The following is a 21,929-nucleotide window of genomic DNA, read 5'->3' as shown; positions in this document are numbered from 1 at the left end:
GGAAGGCAGAATAATGTTTAGATTCTTTCTGCAAAGGCCTCCTACAGCGACACAAAAGTAGTGGAGGGGTATTCATGAGATTTCCTCCCTCCAACCAAGTGCATTTGATTCAAGTGGGCCCCCAACTCTCTCCCCAGCTGCAGAGGCATTTTCTTTATTTTGAAAGTTAATTCCACTCACAGCTGGAACTCAAAGCAAAAAGTGAACATTGGGGAAAAAAAGAAAAAAGCTTCCTTGAATTTGATCTTGTACTTGTTACAATGACAAAAAGTAATATTCCTCAAGCCAAAAGGAGCCTCATTATTTAGTTTCAGGTTACAGGCTTGAAAGCAGTGATCTGAGGAGGCACCATGCTTTAAAGCACGCAGAAGTATTATCTATCTGGGTGGAGTCCTGCTGTTCCAGACAGCTGGTGTCATTTCATAGGATTGCTGTACCCTTAAAGACACAGAGGAAAGAACAAGATGCGATGGAACCATGATCAGAACCTTACTAGATGTTTTATTGCCATTCTTACACCTTCTCAGCAAATAAACTTGAACGGTCCCATCAACTTTAAGGCACCAAAGACCACAGATGTGTACTATATATAAAATAAGTAACTAAAAGAGACCTACTGCATAGCACAGGGAACTCTTCTCAATGCTCTGTGATGACCTATATAGGAAATGAATCTAAAAAACAGGGAATATATGCATAATGGACTCACTTTGCTGTACAGCAGAAACTAATACAACATTGTAAATCAGCTAGACTCCAATAAAAGTTAAAAAAAAAAAATAGACCACAGACACACATGTAGTTTAAACCTAGTCTTATTTTAGTAAATTCTATGAATTACATTATACCCCTAAGATATATGAGGGAGAAAAAGTAAATACTGGATATAAATAATATTCTAAAATTAATATTATCTAAAATCCTCAATGGGTAATCACAATTGATTGCTTTTTCAGAGGAAGCTGTTCTGTTTGCTTCCAATCATATTCCTCAAAAGCTCTGATCTTGTTCATGTGGTAGAAATGTACTGAACAATTTCCAAGCAAAGCCTAATTCTCCTGCAGCTCTTTAGGAGAGAATTAGGACTACATGCTCTTATTACAATTTTTAATATTGTAGAGTTTCATCTTGTCTCCCTATCATATTAATACAGTTTAATATGTATATGAGTTTCCTCTTTTTGCAATAAAAATGGGAGCAAACGTGCTGCAAAAACAACACCCATGCATTCATCTACTCTTCTGGAGATTAGAAGTGTGAAACAGGTTTTATGGGCCCCAAATCAAGGTGTCAGCAAGGCTGGTTCCTATTGGAGATTCTAGAACACATCCCTCTTCTTTTCCAGTTTCTAGAACTCCGGAAGTTGATGACGGACAGCAAGGCCTGGCGTGCTGCAATTCATGGGGTAGCAAAGAGTCAGACACGACTGAGTGACTGAACTGAACTGAACTGAACTGAGAAGCTTTTGACATTCCCAAAATGCCATCACAGCAGTCTTAGGACCTCATCAGAGCAGTCTCTGCTTCCTTTTACTTCTGACCTCCTGCTTTACTCTTTGATTCTGTCAGGTACATTCAGGACCATCCAGGAAAATGTCCCCATCACAAGATCCTTCACTTCAGTTCAGTTCAGTCACTCAGTGTCTGACTCTTTGCAACTCCATGAACCGCAGCACGTCAGGCCTCCCTGTCCATTACCAACTGCTGGAGTTTACTCAAACTCATGTCCATTGGGTAGGTGATGCCATCTAACCATATCATCCTCTGTTGTCCCCTTTTCCTCCTGCCTTCAATTTTTCCCAGCCTCAGGGTTTTTTCAAATGAGTCAGTTCCTCACAACAGATGGCCAAAGTATTGTAGTTTCAGCTTCAGCATCAGTCCTTCCAATGAATATTCAAGACTGATTTATTTTAGGATGGACTGGTTGGATCTCCTTGCAGTTCAAGGGGCTCTCAAGAGTCTTCTGCAACACCACAGTTCAAAAGCATCAATTCTTCAGTGCTCAGCTTTCTTTATAGTCCAGCTCTCACATCCATACTGGAAAAACCATAGCTTTAACTAGATGGACCTCTGTCAGCCAACTAATAATGTCTCTGCTTTTAAATAAGCTGTCTAGGTTGGTCTTTCATAACTTTCTTTTTCCAAGGAAAGTCTTTTTATTTAATGGCTGCAGTCACCATCTGCAGTGATTTTGGAGCCCCCCCCCAAAAAAAAAAGTCAGCCACTGTTTCCACTGTTTCCCTGTCTATTTGCCATGAAGTGATGGGACCAGATGCCATGATCTTTGTTTTCTGAATGTTGAGCTTTAAGCCAACTTTTTCACTCTCCTCTTTCATTTTCATCAAGAGGCTTTTTAGTTCTTCTTCACTTTCTGCCAGAAGGATGGTGTCATCTGCATATCTGAGGTTACTGACATTTCTCCAGGCAATCTTGATTCCAGCTTGTGCTTCCTCCAGCCCAGTGTTTCTCATGATGTGCTCTGCATGTAAGTTAAATAAGCAGGGTGACAATATACAGCCTTGACGTACTCCTTTTCCTATTTGGAACCACTCTGTTTTTCCATGTCCAGTTCTAACTGTTGCTTCCTGCCCTGCATACAGATTTCTTAGGAGGCAGGTCAGGTGGTCTGGTATTCCCATCTCTTTCAGAATTTTCCACAGTTTATTGTGATCCACACAGTCAAAGGCTTTGGCATAGTCTATAAAACAGAAATAGATGTTTTTCTGGAACTCCTCTTGCTTTTTTGATGATCCACTGGATGTTGCCAATCTGATTTCTGCTTCCTCTGCCTTTTCTAAATCCATATTGAACATCTGGAAGTTCATAGTTCACTACTGTTGAAGCCTGGGTTGAAGAATTTTAAGCATTAATTTGCTAGTGTGTTAGATGAGTGCAATTGTGTGGTAGTTTGAGCATTCTTTGGCATTTCCTTTCTTTGGGATTGGAATGAAAACTGACCTTTTCCAGTCCTTTGGCCACTGCTGAGTTTTCCAAATTTGCTGGCATATTGAGTGCAGCACTTTCATAGAATCATCCTTAAGTTAATAAAATCTACAGAGACATTTTTACCATGATCACAAGTTCTGGGAATTAGCCATCTTAGAAACACTTTTCAGTCTATGACAGTCTGCAAAGCATAAGCATAAAACATATATTTCTGTTATTGTTCAGTCACTTAAGTCATGTCCGACCCTTTGTGAACCCGTGAACTGTAGCACGGCAGGCTTCCCTGTCCTTCACTGTCTCCCGAAGTCTGTCCGTTGAGTTGGTGATGCCGTCCAACTACCTCACTCTCTGTTGCTCCCTCTCCTCTTGCCCTCAATCTTTCCCAGCATCAGAGTCTTTGCATCAATTGGCCAAAGCAACAGAGCTTCATCTTCAGCATCAGTCCTTCCAATTTTCTTGAAGATATCTCTAGTCTTTCCCATTCTATTATTTGGTAAAATATATATTGCCAAGTTATTTTACAATGCCGAGAAGATCAAGTTGTAGTTATTAACTATCACTCTGAAAACATATTACTAGGATAAAGTAATATGCAGTTTCACCCACAAATCTATCATCATTACATGCATGCTTCTTTGATAGTATTCTTGAATAATAATGATCAAACTCAAAATATTGATGATAATGTTAAATCTTAATGACATCATTTCTAATCATAAATATGAAGAATGTATTTTATTTCTTTGTGAAAGGCTTTTGGAAAAGAGTTGGATTCTTAAATCTTTTAAATGACTGTCATGCTGTTATTTCATGGATTTTCAAAATTCAGCATTTATAGTCTTCCTAAAGAAAGCTATAGTACACAGTAAAGTGACTTTTTGCAGACAGAAAACATTTACTGGAGGTCTGTACATGCACAGTGAATAGAATTGTAGTGTTTATCTTTCATGAAGGCGATTCAAAAATTCAATCCTGGAGTCATGTTCATATTAATAGTAATATAACACAGATTAGGCACAGGAAAACATTTTTGGCAGCACTTAAAACGTATGTGGAGATGGAGTCTGAATCACATTTCTAGAACTAAATGTTTAGACCCTGCCGTAAAAGGTTGTTCACAGGATTTGTGGGGAATACGGTAGAATTAGACCTCTCCCTTAGACTTGATTTGTCCAGAGACAAACCAACTGATCTCTCCACCATGGCAATGAAAACAAACCTCAAAGTTGTCAGATGGTACCAAAAACATAGCATCTTATCTTCACTCTGAGTGTATAGCTGTGATCTTTCATTTGTCACTTTGGGTATGTGCGTGTGTGTTTGTGAATATAATTATGCAAGAATAATTTCCCAGATGCTGGTTTTCATCCACAAATCCCGTCACTTTACGGGCTTGCTTGCAGCTCTCCCATGGCCTCTTCATAATGACTTGTCGTGTCTCTGCATGCATGCCTCCTGCTCCCCACTCAAGCTGTATCTGCTGCTGCCTTTTGCTTCTTTACTGTGCCCGGTTACACCCAACAGACTACCTCTGCTGTGTGCTTTGAAAGGATCCAGGCTGCTTCTTTTTCTTTTTTAAGTAGTCATTTGTGTATTTGTTTATTTATTTAGTTTTGGTTGGGCTGGGTCTTCCTTACCGCACAGGCTTTTCTTTAGTGGCAGAGAGCGGGGGTTACTCTCTGCTGCTGCTGCTAAGTCACTTCAGTCGTGTCCGACTCTGTGTGACCCCATAGACAGCAGCCCACCAGGCTCCCCCGTCCCTGGGATTTTCCAGGCAAGGACACCGGAGTGGGTTGCCATTTCCTTCTCCAATGCATGAAAGTGAAAAGTGAAAGTGAAGTCGTTCAGCCGTGTCCGACTCTTCGCGACCCCATGGACTACAGCCCACCAGGCTCCTCCGCCCATGGGGTTTTCCAGGCAAGAGCACTGGAGTGGGCTGCCACTGCCTTCTCCAGGGCTACTCTCTAGCTGCGGTGTTTTGGCTGCTCTCTGCAGTGGCTTCAGCAGTTGCGGCTCCCAGGCTCTAGAGAACAGGCCCAATGGTTGTGGCGCACGGGCTTAGCTGCTCCACGGCATGTGGTATCATTGTGGACAAGGAATTGAATCCGTGTCTCCTGCCCTGGCAAGCAGATTCTGCACCACTCTGCCACCAGGAATTCCTCAAGGCTGCTTCTGATGGATGGTCTCTCCTCTTTCCATTGCGTCTGTCAGTCATACCCATTCCCAGATCGTCTCATAAGCAATAGGGCCTTTCACCACTTAAATCCAAGCAAGCAAGTGAAAGTTGCTCAGTCATGTCCAGCTCTTTGTGACCCCATGGACTATACAGTTGACAGAATTCTCCAGGCCATAATACTGGAGTGGGTAGCCTTTCCCTTCTCCAGGGGATCTTCCCAACCCAGGGATCAAACGCAGGTATCCCGCACTGCAGGCGGATTATTTACCAGCTGAGCCACCAGGGAAGCCCTCACTGGTTAAATCCAAACACTCCCCCAATTCTGCCCACTTTCATTGTCTTTTCAATGAAGTTATGTTAGCTTCATTCCTTTCTAGTATTTACTATCTTCCAAGGTAACTTTTATACGGGTCATTTTCTGTATTCCTAACTGGAATAAAAGCTCCCAGGAAAGGAAGACTGTTGTTGCTTGTTTCATTGTGCTGTCCCAGTATATGGAACAGTGCTCAGTGTGTGTGACACTGAATAAGTATAGTTGTTAGTAATCATTTTATATTGTATCCTCAATCTCTCTTGCTTTCTTTCCCCAAGCATGAATAGCTTAGCCAGTCAGAAGCCCAAATAAGCTTGGCAAATTGGCCAAATCCTTTGGAAAACACACCATAGAATGGGTCTTCAGTGGTTTTTAAAAGAAGGAAGTATCTGTCACTTCTTTTCTTGCAATTATCTTTTCCATTATTTTACGACAGGTCGAAATATTTGACCATAACTTATAGTTAGAACATACATGTGGCAGTATGTTATACAATATGGCAGTACCTTATACATAAGCAGTATTTTATACAATGTATCACATAAACAAATGTAATTTCCACAACCTCCTATATACTCTTATTATTATCATTGTTATTGCTATGAGCACTATGAGTAAAATTTATCTTATCTTTATTTTACTATGAGGAAATATTATTATTTTATGAAAGATATCACAACAAAGGCTGATGATCATTCTAATCATCCAGTGAGAATTATAGCATGGCTCCTAGTCCCTTCTGTCCCCCTCCCACCAAAAAAGACGTTTAATTCATCTGAAAGACTTGACTTGAAGCACAATGACAGATGTTTAAAAGAGGAATAGAGTCCAGAATGTAGGAGATATGTGTATCTGAAATTAGGCATCAAGAGAGAAAATATCTTCTTATGACTGATAGCTCAGGAATTCTGCCCATCATTATTTTTACCCACTCTTGTTTTCATCTCTTGAAATTTGTTTGTTTCTGAATTGTACAATAAACATTCTTGAATTGATTTTTTTTAACTTTTCATCGTCATGTTTAGCCATAATTAAGAAACAGACAAAAGGAGGATAGAAGGGAATGTTATTCTGCTTCCTACTTTAAAGATAATAATATAGATGCATAGGCATTCAATTTTTCCCTGAAAGAAGGGCAACTTTGACTACACTGAATCCCATGAAAATGCTAGTATTGCCTTCAGCTTAACTGCGTGGGAGCTCATGAAAGCACTGGTTGACTGTAGGCCTTATCCTCAGGGATGTGCCAGCACTTGGGGTCCATGCAAGTGATCACCACTCGGTGGCTTGCAAAAGCACCTGAATAACACTTAGTGCAGGTCAAGTGTGTAGACAGGCCTGTGGTACCAATTGGAAGATGTTAAGGATGCTACCAGTAACTTGACAATGGCTCAGCTCTTTTCTGTAAACTGAAAAGGTAATTAACTATGAAAATTCACCTATTTTTCAAATTAGTAAACTTGAACAATTCTTCTTTCTTAAGACTCTTTCTCTGAAAGCAATGATCATGGGTTAGAAAAAAAATAATTTTAATGCTTAGGTAAGGTTGGCATTTAAACTCTTCTTCTTCTTTTTTTTTTTTTTGTGAAATTATTTGGAAACGCATTAAATGAGCACTGAAAAACAACTTTGGCTAAGGATTTTGGACTTTCTTTAAGCTCTGTATTTTTTCTGTACTAATAAAAAAGCCCAGAGAAAAACCTATCTAAACAGTATAAGAAAAATCTAATAAATAAAGAAGCAGAAAATTAATTTTTAAACTACCCACAGAACAAATTGTAATCATCCTTTGAATGTCACGTACAGAAGTTCAGATATTAACTTCAGACATTTTCCTCCACTATGAATCCCAGTTTTATTAAGTTTTCAATAGTAGATGAAAGTTTCACATTTTATTAAGTCTTCAGAAAATATCCCAGGAAACACTGTGCTTCAGTGAGTATCAATCAGAGGCACATGTAGACACTCACGCAATGCATATAAAGCAAATTAATTTAATTTTAAAATACAACTTGCTCCAGTGCTGCTTGTAAAAGATATACTTTTCATTTACCAGAAATTAAATATGAGTCTCTAGAAAATAAAGTGTAATTATCTCTTAACATCACAACTCATACACTCATGTGGAGAGGAACAGTTCTCATAATTAGAGGAATCATGAAGAGGATCTGTCATGCGGATGCCTCCACTGATGTGGTGCTTATGTAACATAAAGGAAGATCTTCAAGAGGTTCTCCTGTATGGGCTATAATTGTGAAAGCTCCCAGATGTTATTTTTGCTAGGTCTTTCACAATCCTTGATCACAATTTTGTACATGTAGGCAAATGTTTTGATTAAACTAGATTTTGCTCTCATTTTACAAGGGATCAAATTCACTGGTTTTTAACTTTTTATTGTATATTGGAGTATAATTGGTTAGAGGCTTCCCCGGCGGCTCAGCGGGTACACGAGCCAACACAGGAGACATAGGTTTGATCCTCGGGTCTGGGAGATGCCCTGTAGCAGGAAACGGCAGCCCACTCAAGTGTTTTGCCTGACAAATCCTATGACTAGAGGAGTCTGGAGGGCGACAGTGCATGGGGTTGCAAAAGAGTCAGCACAGTGTAGTGACTAACCGGCAACAGCAATAGTTGGTTAACAACGTTGTGTTGATTTCAGATGTATAGCAAAGCGATTCACTTACAGGTAACCGTGGATCTACTTGATTTCAAGTTCTTTTCCCAGTTAGTCTGTTACATAGTATAGAGCAGAATTCCTGTGCTATACAGCAGGTCCTTGTGAGTTATCCATTTTAAATACAGCAGTGTGTACATTCATTTATATTAGAAAAATTTCAGATAACTGTCAGGGTTCAGAAGGGAAGCGAGTGAAAATAAAGAAAATAATAAATGATCCATGCTTCTTTGAATTTAGCCAAGTATCTAAGTTCTCATTAGCAATATATCATGAATTCTAAGACTAGTTATTAATACTTATTAAAGTAATTAATAAGATGAAACTCTAGTGGTAAACATTTGTTCTATTACAGAAATAATTTTGTCAAACTAAATTTTGAAAAAAATTTTTTTAAATCCGATTAAAGTAATAAATAATAAATATCACTGTTTGAAGAGATAGAATACTGGTAGTTGAATATCTAGATCCAAGATAGCAGAATAACTTGAATTCAGAAAACAAAACAAAACTCTCTTATGTACTAATAGTGGATCAGATTACTGTCTTTTTAAAGAATGATCTGGGTACAGACATCAAAATTTATATAAATTGAATAATCATGACATAAAATGTTGTAGCTTTGTTTTATACTGGTGGTAATAATACAGTATGTAAAATATGATAATTCCTTTGTCTCATGTCTTGGGTTCCTGGACATCTTGTAATTATCCTGGGAAATATTTCCCTACCTCAGTGCTGAGGTCTGCATATTTTCTTAATGCTGGTTCTAGAGTCAGAAAAGAATTCAATGGGATTGAAAAACGTGGTCCTCATAAAAGATGTGTCTTCCAGGGAAGGCCCATGTCTAAACAATCTCCATACCCCACACAATGCTTCACACCTCATCAAGCAGAACAGGACAAAAGATTTGTCCTCTGTAAGCATCTGCTAAATGATGAATTGTATCACTTGCATTAATATGCATACGTGCTTGTTCCATTCATTCCCAGAAACAAATTCCCAATTTAAGGCTATTAGCACTGAAACATACACGTTACCATATGTAAAATAAACAGCCAGTGGGAACTTGCATAAGACACAGGAAGCTCTGTGACAACCTGGAGAAGTGGGATGGGGTGGCAGGTGGGAGGGAGGTTCAAAAGGGAAGGGACATGTGTATGCCTGTGGCTGATTCATGTTGATGTACGGCAGAAACCAATACAATATTGTGAAGCAATTATCCTCAATTAAAAATTAAATTGAAAAAGAATATGTGACAATGAGATTTTAGGTGAGCCATTTCTTGTAACCCGACTTAGGACAGTACTTTTCTGTCAACACCATCATCACCAAGTGATACAAGTGTTAAGCACAAAAATGAAATCTATAATTACTAAAACGTCTATTGTCATGATTTGAGCCAATGAATTCTAATCAAAATATAGCTATCTAAGTCAATCTCTACCTCAAAAACCACACATCAGCCATGTTTCAACTGAAAGCATATATGCTAGTACCAATGGTGTGTGTGTGTGTTACACTGACATAGTTTATTTCTACAACTGTTTCCTTTTAGATATTCCATGCAATTAAAAAAAAAAAAAAACGGAGTCAGATCTGGCACCACATTTTGGACTTGGCCTCATTTATTTCAGAGTTTTTGAGCTCTTGCTTTTTAAAATTTCACATTTTCTCATGTACTTCAAAAAGGACACTGAAAATGAACAAACAAGCATGCCTGATGCTTGGACCCTCATATTTAAAATGCCTGTTTTACTGAAAAGAGTTACCAAGAACACATCAGATATTTCAGCTTGAAAAAAATTGAAAACTATCTGCCTCACATTCTTCACAGCCAATCCAAACAGGCTACTGTGGTATTCATAAATCCCTCTGAATTAAGTCAAACATGCATAAAATCAGGCTTCCTTTGTGGTAAAAATTTCATCCAGCTGAGCTCAAGGAGAGAATAAAAAGTTATCCGAATACCTTATTGTTAAACTGAGGACGACTTTACAGAGTAAATGCCATACCTCTGCTGGAGTCTTCCTGACAATTTCCTAATTTTAATAAATTGTCTGTGAGGACTGCCGTCACCCTTGTTTCCATTCAGAAACTAAGAACATAGCTGAAAATGTCATTGTATTAGCTTAAAGTGATATCAGGATGTTTAATATGTTATGTGGGAATCTATTTGCTTTATTAAGATTCAGGTAACTCGCTTTGAAGTAAACGAATAACATACATTCTCCAAAAAGACCTGGTGTTTTCTTGCAAAAAGAAAAGTATAATCTGTCACGCTTCTGTGAAAAGAAAATAAATATATTTCACAAAGACAAGATTCTATTTACTAAAAAACAAAAAACAAAAAAATGCAGACACAAGAGTTGCGGGTTAAGTTTTATTTGGGGCAAAATGAGGATGATAGCCTGGGAGACAGTACTTCAGATAGCTCTGAGCAGCTGCTCCTTAGCGGTGAGAGGAAGGTCAGTATACATGCGATTTTAGTGGAGGGGGATATGTCTTGTCACACACAGCACAGTTGGCAGAGGCTGACTACTGGTCATGAACAGATGAAATAAATTATTTTAGTACTTTTCTAGATATAAGGAGATGCAAGAATTGGGCTCATAAAATCTTCTTTTGAAAATATTTATCTCAAGGCATGTTCTGTCAGTTTTTCCTGGAGCACAGAGGGCCTCGTTCCTGATCTTCACGTTGAACTCTTTTCAGGATATGTTGAAGGTCAGAGACTGCAGTAGCTAGCGATTTAATGCTTGTAGAGGCAGACGGCAAGTGCCCATGTTTATTTGCTAGTGCATGCTCCAACATATTTAAAACAAAATACTGTAAAGCTATCTAATAAGGAATTACTAAAAAAAAAAAAAAATCACTTTTTGGTTTTGAATTGCACTTAATACGAGCAAGGGCAAACTCAATCACAATTGCCAGAACAGCAAATATCCAAAACATTCATGTTGAGGAAGCCTTGCATGCATTACAAGCCAATAGCCAACCACCAAACTTCCTCCAAGACTGGGATAAAGAGAGAGCTGACTCACTTTTCTATTCCCAGATAGTGTGCCGTCTGAGCATGGTGCGAATCTGATAACACTGAAGGGGGCAGAATCTGTCACCCAAGTATACCTCTTTAGCATAAGAATTATTTTGAGCTGATTATTTTTAAGAAACAGAAGACACAGAGGCTTTCACAGAGTCTAGTAGAAGCTACCGAATTGTGGAAAACCTTTATAAGAGAAGTCTCCATTTGTAAGGATGACTCCCTTTCCGTGGGCTTCCCAGGTGGTGCTAGTGTAAAGAACCTGCCTACCAATGCAGGAGACATAAGAGATATGTGTTTGAGCCCTGGGTTGCCATGGCAACCGTCTCTAGTATTCTTGTTTGGAGAATCCCTTGGAGAGAGGAGCCTGGCGTGTGATGGTCCATAGCGTTGCAGAGTTAGACACGACTGAAGTGACTGAACACACAGGCTCCCTTTTTGTGCCAGAAAGAGAAGGGTGATTGAATTTCTGGAAACTAACACCAACAGCAAAGACAACAACTTAGATCTGCCTAATGTCCATGGACTGCAGCACGCCAGGCCTCCCTGTCCATCACCAACTCCTGGAGTTCACCCAAACCCATGTCCATTGAGTTGGTGATGCCATCCAACCATCTCATCCTCTGTCGTCTTCTTCTTCTCCTGCCCTCAGTCTTTCCCAGCATCAAGGAAATGAGTCAGCTCTTCTCATCAGGTAGCCAAAGTATTGGAGTTTCAGCTTCAACATCAGTCCTTCCAATGAACACCCAGGATTGATCTCATTTACTATGGACTGGTTAGATTTCCTTGCAGTCCAAGGGACTTTCAAAAGTCTTCTTCAACACCACAGTTCAAAAGCATCATGGGGTCTCAAAGAGTCGGACACAACTGAGCGACTGAACTGAGCTGAATGCCCATGTCCTTGTTTATTGTGCTTTGCCTGATAATCTCCCATAACCAGCTTCCCTACCCCAACACCTTCTTGTGTCTTTAGCTGAAGATGGTCTTTAAAGTGATGGTTTGGATCATTTCAGAGAGCTACTTACGTTTTCCTGGATATTTCTCATGTGTACAGGAGGTATTTATGCTATTAAACTTCTGTTTTTCTCCTCTTCTGCTATTTTATTTATTTTTTTAATTACAGAGGATTCTCAGCCAAGAACCGAGAACGGTAGAGGGAAAATTATTTTTCCTCCCTTACATCACTGATGAAATCTTTCCATTTCCCTAAGTTACAGGAGAGAAATAAATAATAACACAGTAACTTTTTACCAAAACCCACTGAGTCTGGGCTTTGTAGAAGACAGTCGCCTCATTTCAGATGTGTGGAACACAGCCAAGTCCAAAATCCTTCGCCAGTGCAACTTTCTGATAATCGTGAAAACTGTGCAGTCTGATTGGACATTTAACCCTGGTCTCACTCATTTTGACTTTAGCCATGGAGATGCTAATTTGAAAGAATTATTTTTCAGGACAGAGACCTGTCTTCTTTTTTAAGAGGCAGGACTTTGCTAAAGGTTAGCAATATGTCTTTCTAAAATATTTAAATTCTATTTTACATTCTAGTAACCTCATTTTACCATGTGGTTGCCATTCTTTTTAATATTTAACAGGGCTTTAGAGGAATAGGATGTTTTATATAGAACAGTGAGAGTGGGTATTACAATATTTGTCGATATCGTCGAGATGGTATATGAATCTTCCAAGTTAGAGACTCAGAATTTTCGCAATAGTGAAAACTCCACTGTAGAGTGTGCAAGGAAACGGCTTTACTCACAGGTGAGGGAGCACCCTGTTAGCACTGCAACGCCTTCTCTATAAATGTTCTTCACAGTCTAAGTTATATGCTTCTGGTCCACAAATTGAAGTACAGGCCTGAACCATGAGAAAAACAATAGTTGCTGACTCAGTGTTAAAAATCCCAAGAATTGTTACTCCAGTTGGAGACTCATTTGTCAGACTCTTCTGTCCAGAGATGAATACAGGAAAATTCTCCCAAATCATGGAACTCTATTGAGTTGATTTAAAAAGAGTCGGACACGACTGAAGTGACTTGGTAGCAGCAGCAGCAGTACCTAAAGACTACCTTCCTTGACCTCTGCAATTAAAGGAATGAATAAGGTAATTAAAGGGTGATGTATTGAACAATTAGCGTATGAAATGTCTAGACAAAGAAACCAATTCTCTTAAGAACTAGTAAAGCTGTCTTATGGAGGTTTGTCAGGTAAGGTTGGAGACTAACAGATAAATCATTGTGATATAGGAAACATTTTTATAAATTAAAAACAATTTTTTTTTTGGCTGTTCAGTACATGGGAATCTTAGTTCCCCAACCAGAAATCAAATCTGCACCTACTGGATTGGAAGCATGAGTTTTAATCACTGAACTGCCAGGGAAATCCAAAAAAACATTTTTTAAGTGGTAGATAGGGTTTCAAAGCGGAGAAGGCAATGGCCCCTGACTCCAGTACTCTTGCCTGGCAAACCCCATGGACGGAGGAGTCTGGTGGGCTATAGTCCATGGGGTCGCTGAGGGTCGGACACGACTGAGCTACTTCACTTTCACTTTTCACTTTCATGCATTGGAGAAGGAAATGGCAACCCACTCCAGAGTTCTTGCCTGGAGAATCCCAGGGACGGCGGAGCCTTGGTGGGCTGCCGTCTGTGGGATCGCACAGAGTCGAACACTATTGATGCGACTTAGCAGCAGCAGCAGGGTTTCAAAGACTGCTCTCGGAAAAGAGAATTAAAGATACATTTTTTTTTCAATAGAAGCATGTAGATTGAATCCTTAAAACTATGGAGCACTTATAGAGCAAATTCAAAAGAAGGTCAGGGTTTTTCACATCTGAGAGGGGATGGAGTGAATATCACTATTCTTAAGGCTGTTTTTAGCTCTGTTCGCTTTCTTCCCATTCATCCTCAGCATTCAGTCCATAGTACCTGGTATGTAATATATCTCATTAATTACTTCCAAGTCTACAAGTGACCAGTCATGTTATATAGAAACTCAAGGGTACCATTCAGAGTGTATTAACAAAATGAAAGTCTTCTGTCATCCGGGCTAGAAATTAATTCTTAGATATTAGAGAAGGTTCCTTAAAAGTGAGGGTATCAAAAATAAATTTCAGTTTGGAGCGCATTCTGAACAGAAGGGACAATAGTCTCAAGTTAAGGGCAGTATCATAACCAGATGTACAGTTGAGGACCTGGGGATCCTTAGAGTGGATTAAAGGACTTAGGGACAAGATCTGGAGATCAGGAGTCCACTTGAAAAGGAATCATCATCATTCGGAGGTAAGTGAAGAGAGGGCAGTAGCAGGCCACTTGGAGGAGCATTTCATGCTGCTAACGGCCACAGAAATATCATGGATGGTTGCTGCGGAGGAGTCAGTGCAAGTCAGGAAATGCTGAATTTATAGAGTGTGGTCCATCAGATTCTGGAAAGTTAGATAGCAGACTGAGAAGTTTGCAATGTTACTTACAGTAGATTTGATTATCTTATTATACACTGATGGTTAAAATCATGGGAGATATAATGTGTATGTATATGTACAGACTCACAGACACACACTGTTCAGTGTTTTGAACAGTGTGGCGAAGGGTTGTACAGAGAAAACGCTGAAGAAATAAACGTGGAGAATAAATTTAAGAGACAGGAAGAAACAGAAAGAGAGAGGGAAAGCAGAGAGGAGTTTGTTTCACAGAATCTGAGAGAAGAGACCACTTCAGAAAGAAACAGCTTTGAATCCTATCGGGCAGACTTGGTGGCCGCGTTGTCACTTTGTCGCATTTAACTCTTTGTGGCCCCATGAACTGCAGCCCGATTGACAGCAGGTTTTCTTGTCCTTCACTATCTCCCAGAGTTTGCTCACACTTATGTGCATTAAACCGGTGATGCTATCTAACCATCTCATCCTCTGCCGGCCTCTCCTTTTGCTTCCAATCTTTTCCAGCATCTAGGTCTTTTCCAGTCTATGGCAACTTAGAATACTTTACTTTCCCTGGCTCCATAACTACTTTCTATAGATGTGTTCAGCGGTTTCCATGCTCACATGAAACACAGAAGTTAAATCACCATAAATTTTCTTCTAATAAAGATAATCAAGTAAGCCTCTAATATTTTTGTTACTTTTCTAAATTTTAAAAAATGACTGAAATAGTAATAGGGCTTCCCTGGACTCAGATGATAAAGAATCTGCCTTTAATGCAGAAGACCCAGGTTCAATCCCTGGGTCAAGACTAATACTGTGTCTACACTTATCTCCAATTCCATACCTGTTCTTCATCTTCTCTTCCTCTTCAACTGCTTTAAATTTTGGTCTCTCTCCACTGCTTTGACTTTGAACAGCCTTATTGATTAATGATAATCATACACTCACTCTATGCAAATTCCTCTTGTATAAATCATCTGCCATAAAATATAAAAAATTATTTTGCACATTTCACAGCTACTTTCTTGAAAGTTCTCTTTCTTGTCTTGGCCTCATGCTCATCTGTTTCTTCCATTGCTCTGCACATAATCATTCCTCTCAAGATTTTACCTCTCTTCCACCATCCGTCTTTTCTTTTCATTGTATAGCAGGACAAGACATATGCATAGATAATTCAAGTAAGGACATCTCCAGGGCCTGCCCACAAAAGTCTCTTGCATCTTCCATGTTGGCAGGTGGATTCTTTACCGTCTGAGCCACATGGGAAGCCTGTGTTATGCTACAGGTTGAGCTGTAAACCTAACTTGCTATATTATGGGCGTCCCTCATGGCTCAGATAGTAAAGAATCAGTCTGCAATGCAGGAGACTTGGGTTTGATCCCTGGATCAGGAAGATCCCCTGGAGAAGGGAATTGCTACGCACTCCAATATTCTTGCCTGGAGACTGGCATGGACAGAGGAGCCTGGCGGGCTACAGTCCGTAGGGTCACAAAGAGTCAGACTATTTTATGGGATAGTCCTTCTCAATCCTGATTGCATGTTTGAATCAGTTGGGTAGCTTTAACATGACCAATTCCTGCCCCACTTAAGATAAATATGCAGTAAGTCCCCTACATGAGAACATTCAAGTTGCAAACTTCCAGAGATGTTTATGTGCACGCCAGCTACTGCACTGTACTGTGTATTTTTCAAGGTACTATACCATAAGATTTATTTTTGTGTTTATTTTTTATGTACGTATTATTTGTGTGACAAGCATTATATTATAGTACTATATAACTGATGGTGATAGTTGGGCATCTAGGCTAGCTTTGTGGATTCACGAACAAACTGACCTTATGAACGCTCTCTCAGAATGGAATTCATTCACATTTAAGGGACTTCTGTATCTGAGAAGCAAGTGTATAGTCTGTATTTCTAAAAGTTTTCCATATGATTCAAATATGCAGCCAGAGTTGAGAACCACTGATTTTGTGGGAGAAGATTCTAAACATAAAATCATATACTGCTTGTTATGAGTTAATTTGGGCTAAGAATTAACTTCTGCATGCACAAGGGAACACTTTAGAAAAGGACTAAACATTTGAGGTCTCTGCTTAAATCTAGAAGGAAAAGGATTAAAACAATCAGTGATGTTTTTCAGTTTGGCAAGGACTCAGAATTATAATCTGCAAGATGACTGGGAGAAATAAAGACTTAGTTCAGAAGTATAAGATTGCATTACAGCTGAACCAGCTACACAGCGGGCAAAAATGTCCCTAAGGAGTGAGTGGGGGTGAGAGGTGTGAAGAGATTATTTCTAATTTCTAAGTATCTCAAGCCACTGTTCCCCATATATACCTGGTGGCCTTATCTTAAGGCAGCATGCTTTAATGACTAGAGACTAGATTAAAAAAAAAAAAAACACACACACACAGATTTAGAACCCACACACCTTGAGTTCAGTCTTGAACTGAACTCCTTTTGCTTTATGATTTCAGGCATCTTAACTCACTTGTCTTATTCTAAATTGCATTGTTTGTGAAATCATAATGATTGCACCTAATATCATGATTAGCTGAGATGATTTATATGAAATTATTAGCATATACTAAGAACTCAATATAGAGTTATCTTTTCAGTAATTTCCACTAGAAATAAAGCACTTTATCTATCCAATCCTAGCTTTAATTTTATTTTTTGTTTCCATTTGCTTCTTCTCTAAATGTCATCCTTTTAATCCTCACATCCAGACACCTTCTATATCCTCAAAGACCCAAATCAAACACTGCATTTTCTGACTGTGCTAAATTTTCTGACTGTGCTAAATTTTCTGACTTTACTAAAGGTAGAGACACAAATTCTAAGAATACTAACGTTCTTAGTATTTATCCATATAGTAATATAGTACCCACTGATAAATTCTTATAGGAAAAAGGTTAAATATCTTACTTTAGTTTGACTATCTGAAAACTGCAGAGTAGGTGTGCATGAAACTATGGGCGATGGAATAGTTGCATAAATAAAGATTTCAAAGACTACATTGATAATATTATATACCTTTGTAGGAGTAGCTGGTGGGTAGAAAAAGAACAATGAACATCCACCATAAAAATTTTCCATGGTAAATAGAAATTGTCACACTTTTCACTTTAAAATTCAGATTTATTTTAAAAGGGGGAACGGAGGAAATTGAGTTCAGAATCTTGTTTAAAATATGCCTTCCAAGGCCACCCACCCAACAGTCTAACCTCAAACTGACTAATTAGGTACACTGGCTTTATGAGGCATGTGCTTTAAGAACTAGGATAATTTTTAATAGCCTAGCCAGGAAAAACAACAGAAGTAGAAAAATATTTTTATAGTTGAAAAACTTGGCAACAGTTTTTCTGCAACTGAGAACATATTTTGGCTATCCTTTAAAAAGTCCTGGAAAGACAAAAAGAATTAGGATGCACACAGAAGGCTTTCGAAAAGAAATTTTAAATAATTTGCATATCGCCACAGAAATGAGAGCATCCTCATGACTGCTAATTTAAATAATCAAACATATACAGCATTATAAAAAAAGGAACAATGAACCCTGAGGGATGTATAATGTAGCATAAAATTAAAAAGAGGTTGACCTAACTGACATTAAATTTGATTGAGAAGTTTCTCTTGAAGGGCTTGTGCCCTTTCAGTTCTGCAAACAACTAGCAGGTCAACTGAATTTCTTGTATTTGTTGAAGTCTTCCATGTCAGGAAAAATCCATGATCTCTGCAATAGCCCTCAAAATCATTTACTTATTTGAACTGATTTAAAATCTAAAAGACTAGGATTATACTCGTATTTCAAATTATGTGCACATAACGTGCTGCAGTCTATGAATTCGCAGAGTCAGACATGACTGAGTGACTGAACTGAACTGGATGTTTGATTACTAGCAATTTTTTTTGTTTAAAATACATATTTTACTTCTAATACATACATTTGTATACATAATTTCCAATACACGATAGACATACACGTTCTAAACATGTCATGTTTCCCACATAGTAATATACAACTGTTTGATAAATTCCTATTGGATAAATGCTAAATAGTATATTCATGTTTGACTATCTTAAAACCACAGTAGGTGTCTGTAAAACTATGGGTTGTGGAATATTTGTACAAAGAAAGATTTCAACGCACATATGTGCATAATACGATATATAAGAATCCGCCTGCAACGCAAGAGAGATGTTTTTGATTCCTGGGTTGGGAAGATCCCCTGGAGGAGGGCATGGCAACCCACTCCAGTATTCTTGCCTGGAGAACCCCATGGGCAGAAGAGACTAGCGGAGTATAGTCCATGGGGTCTCAAAGAGTCAGACATGACTGAGTGGCTAAGCACAGAATAGAATGATATGTATAATGCATCTAAACATTGACGTGTATTACAAATATGATATAATTTATTATATATTATAATCTGCATATTTATAAGCATAAAACATAATAGGGAAATGTGTGTGCATATATATGTACAAACACAAGAGCATACATATGTACGTGTACGAGAGAGAAAGAGATACAGAGAGAGACATGAACAGAATTTGGTTCACCCCGTTTGACAGTCATTGTTTCAACCAGATAAAGATGCTCTCTGCACTGGGCTGTGGGGATGAGCCCAGGGAGGATGCGTGATGAGGGCCTGGCACATTTCCACTGTCCCGGGGAGCTTTGTGTGGTTGGAGAACTCAGACAGCACTGCCAGCAAATGCGGGAGCTCGATAAAGAGGAAGCTTGTCAGGAAGAGCTCCCAGTATCCTTCAAGAACACGTGGAGGGGAATTAGCACGCACAAAGAATACGAAAGAGGTGGGGAACGTCGGGCGAGAGCACTGAGGGTCAGTCGTCATTATGATCAGGGTTATGGAACTGGCAAATCTGAACATTATTTCTAGCTGTTGACTGATGAGTCCTGGCAACATATGAATTAACAGCTAAGTCCCTAAAGGAAGAAGTGAGACTCCTACATGAGGACTGGATTATACCAAAACTGCTTGGTGCAGCAGAACTTCTGGACTGAATTTGAATAGACTTTACTCCCTGAGCTACTGGGATGAAGAATTACCATCAATGCTTTAGTGAGGAGAACCTTGAAATCAACATTTCAATTCAGAACCCACCTGTTCTGTATTCCAGGTTTGGTAGTAAACTGTGTTGAAAGCCCCCCTTCTGAAGGCCTTTACTTGGGAATTGTTGTTTCTTTGCTCATTTTCATTAAAATGCCAAAGTATGTCAGCCCACATATCTTCATAGTGAATATATTTTTGTCTCTACTTGAGTACTTTAATGAATGTATTTGTAAAGCAAGACATCGAATAAGCTTTTTTTTTCCTATTTTTGATTTTTTAACATATTCCACCAAATTTTTTACTAAGAAATTTCAAGAAGATATTTATTCATACTTTTGAATTTTGTAAATGTCAGGATTTGTTGTTTTTCAGTCAATCAGTCTTGTTTGACTCTTGGGACCCCCATGGACTGCAGCATGCCAGGCTTCCCTGTCCTTCACCATCTCCTGGAGTTTGCTCAAACTCATGTCCATTGAATTGGTGATGCCATCCAACCATCTCATCCTCTGTCATCCCTTTCTCCTCCTGCCTTCAGTCTTTCCCAGCATCAGGGTCTTTTCTAATGAGTCAATTCTCCACATCAGGTGACCAAGTATCGGAGCTTCAGCTTCGGCATGAGTCCTTCCAATGAATATTCAGGACAGATTTCCTTTAGGATTGACTGGTTTGATCTCCTTGCTGTCCAAGGGACTCTCAAGAATCTTCTCCAATATCACAGTTCAAAAGCATCAATTCTTCAGCGCTCAGCTTTCTTTATGGTCCAACTCTTCTCATATCCATACATGACTGCTGGAAAAACCATGGCTTTGAGCAGATGGACCTTTGTTGTCAAGGTAATTGTCTCTTCTCTACTCCAATGTCAGCATTGGAATCTCAAAATTAAATATTTGGTGTTCTATTAGCTCTGATAATTTAAATAGTTCACCTACCCTCTTGGTAATTTTGTTGGTTATTTTATTAGTCACAATTAACTAATATGAAATTGCTAAATAGTTGTCTTTGGGTATTCTCTTTGTGAAAGTAACCATTCATTAAAAAAAAAAAAATGAGAAGTAATTCCCTGGGCAATGGCAACCCACTCTGGTACTCTAGCCTGGAAAATCCCATGGACGAAGGAGCCTGGTAGGCTGCAGTCCATGGGGTCACGAAGAGTCAGACACAACTGAGAGACTTCACTTTCACTTTTCACCTTCATGCATTGGAGAAGGAAATGGCAACCCACTCTAGTGTTCTTGCCTGGAGAATCCCAGGGACGGGGGAGCCTGGTGGGCTGCTGTCTATGGGGTCACACAGAGTCAGACACGACTGAAGCGACTTAGCAGCAGGGTCACCCCCAAGGTGGGCTGCACCTCACATCCAAAATAGGTTCCAGTATTGACAATGACTGTACCATAGGTGCAGCAAGAGGGTATAAATACATGTAGCAATATTACTCATTTGTTGAGGATTTCTAGAGACAGAAGGGTCATGTTAAGACCAAGAAAATCCTAAAATAGTTTGAGAATTTGGGGTGGTTAGGAGGTGGGTCTGAGATGAAGATTCCCTGGTAAAGGCCATGGCTTGTGTCGTTGGAGATTCAGGGTTTCTTATGAGCTGGAAAAGATTGGGGCAGAAAGAGAAAGGGGCAGAGGATTTGAAAGCCATTGGCAGCTGAACTATTCATATAGAGCAAAACTGTTCACTATTCTTGTATAACAAAACTGGGTGAGTGGTTCTGACCTGTGCTGTAGACTGGATCATGCCCCCTACATCCTTATGTTAACGTCCCAGTACCTCAGAATGTAGCTGCATTTGAAAACAGGAATTTTTTAGTTAAAATGGAGTCCTTGGTGGTGTTATTTTAGTGGTTTAGTGGCTAAGTCATATCTGATTCTTGCAACCCCATGGACTGTAGCCCACCAGGCTCCTCTGTCCATGGGATTCTCCAGGCAAGAATACTGGAGTGGGTTGCCATTTCCTTCTCCAGAGTCCTGAGGTCAAAGCAAGAAGGTGGCCAGCTGCAAACCAAGAAAGAGGCATCAGAAGAAATTAAACCTGCTGACACCTTGATCATGGGCTTCCTGCCTGTGGAACTGTGAGAAATACCCAGTCTGTAAGTGTTTTGTTATGGCCTCCCTATCAAGTTAGTTGGGGTTGTCAGACATGCTGCTCTACTAGAAATCAGCAATATCCATCAATTATTTGATAGAAAACTTAGCATGAGTTAAGTTAATAAAAACCACAAAAAGAGGCAAATGTTCACCTACTAAATGTCTCAGACTGAAAACCCTAACATACTAAG

The sequence above is a fragment of the Ovis aries genome, chromosome 10 (assembly GCF_016772045.2).
Source record: "Ovis aries strain OAR_USU_Benz2616 breed Rambouillet chromosome 10, ARS-UI_Ramb_v3.0, whole genome shotgun sequence".
Lineage (NCBI taxonomy): Eukaryota > Metazoa > Chordata > Mammalia > Artiodactyla > Bovidae > Ovis > Ovis aries.
This window is presented reverse-complemented; position numbering follows the sequence as displayed.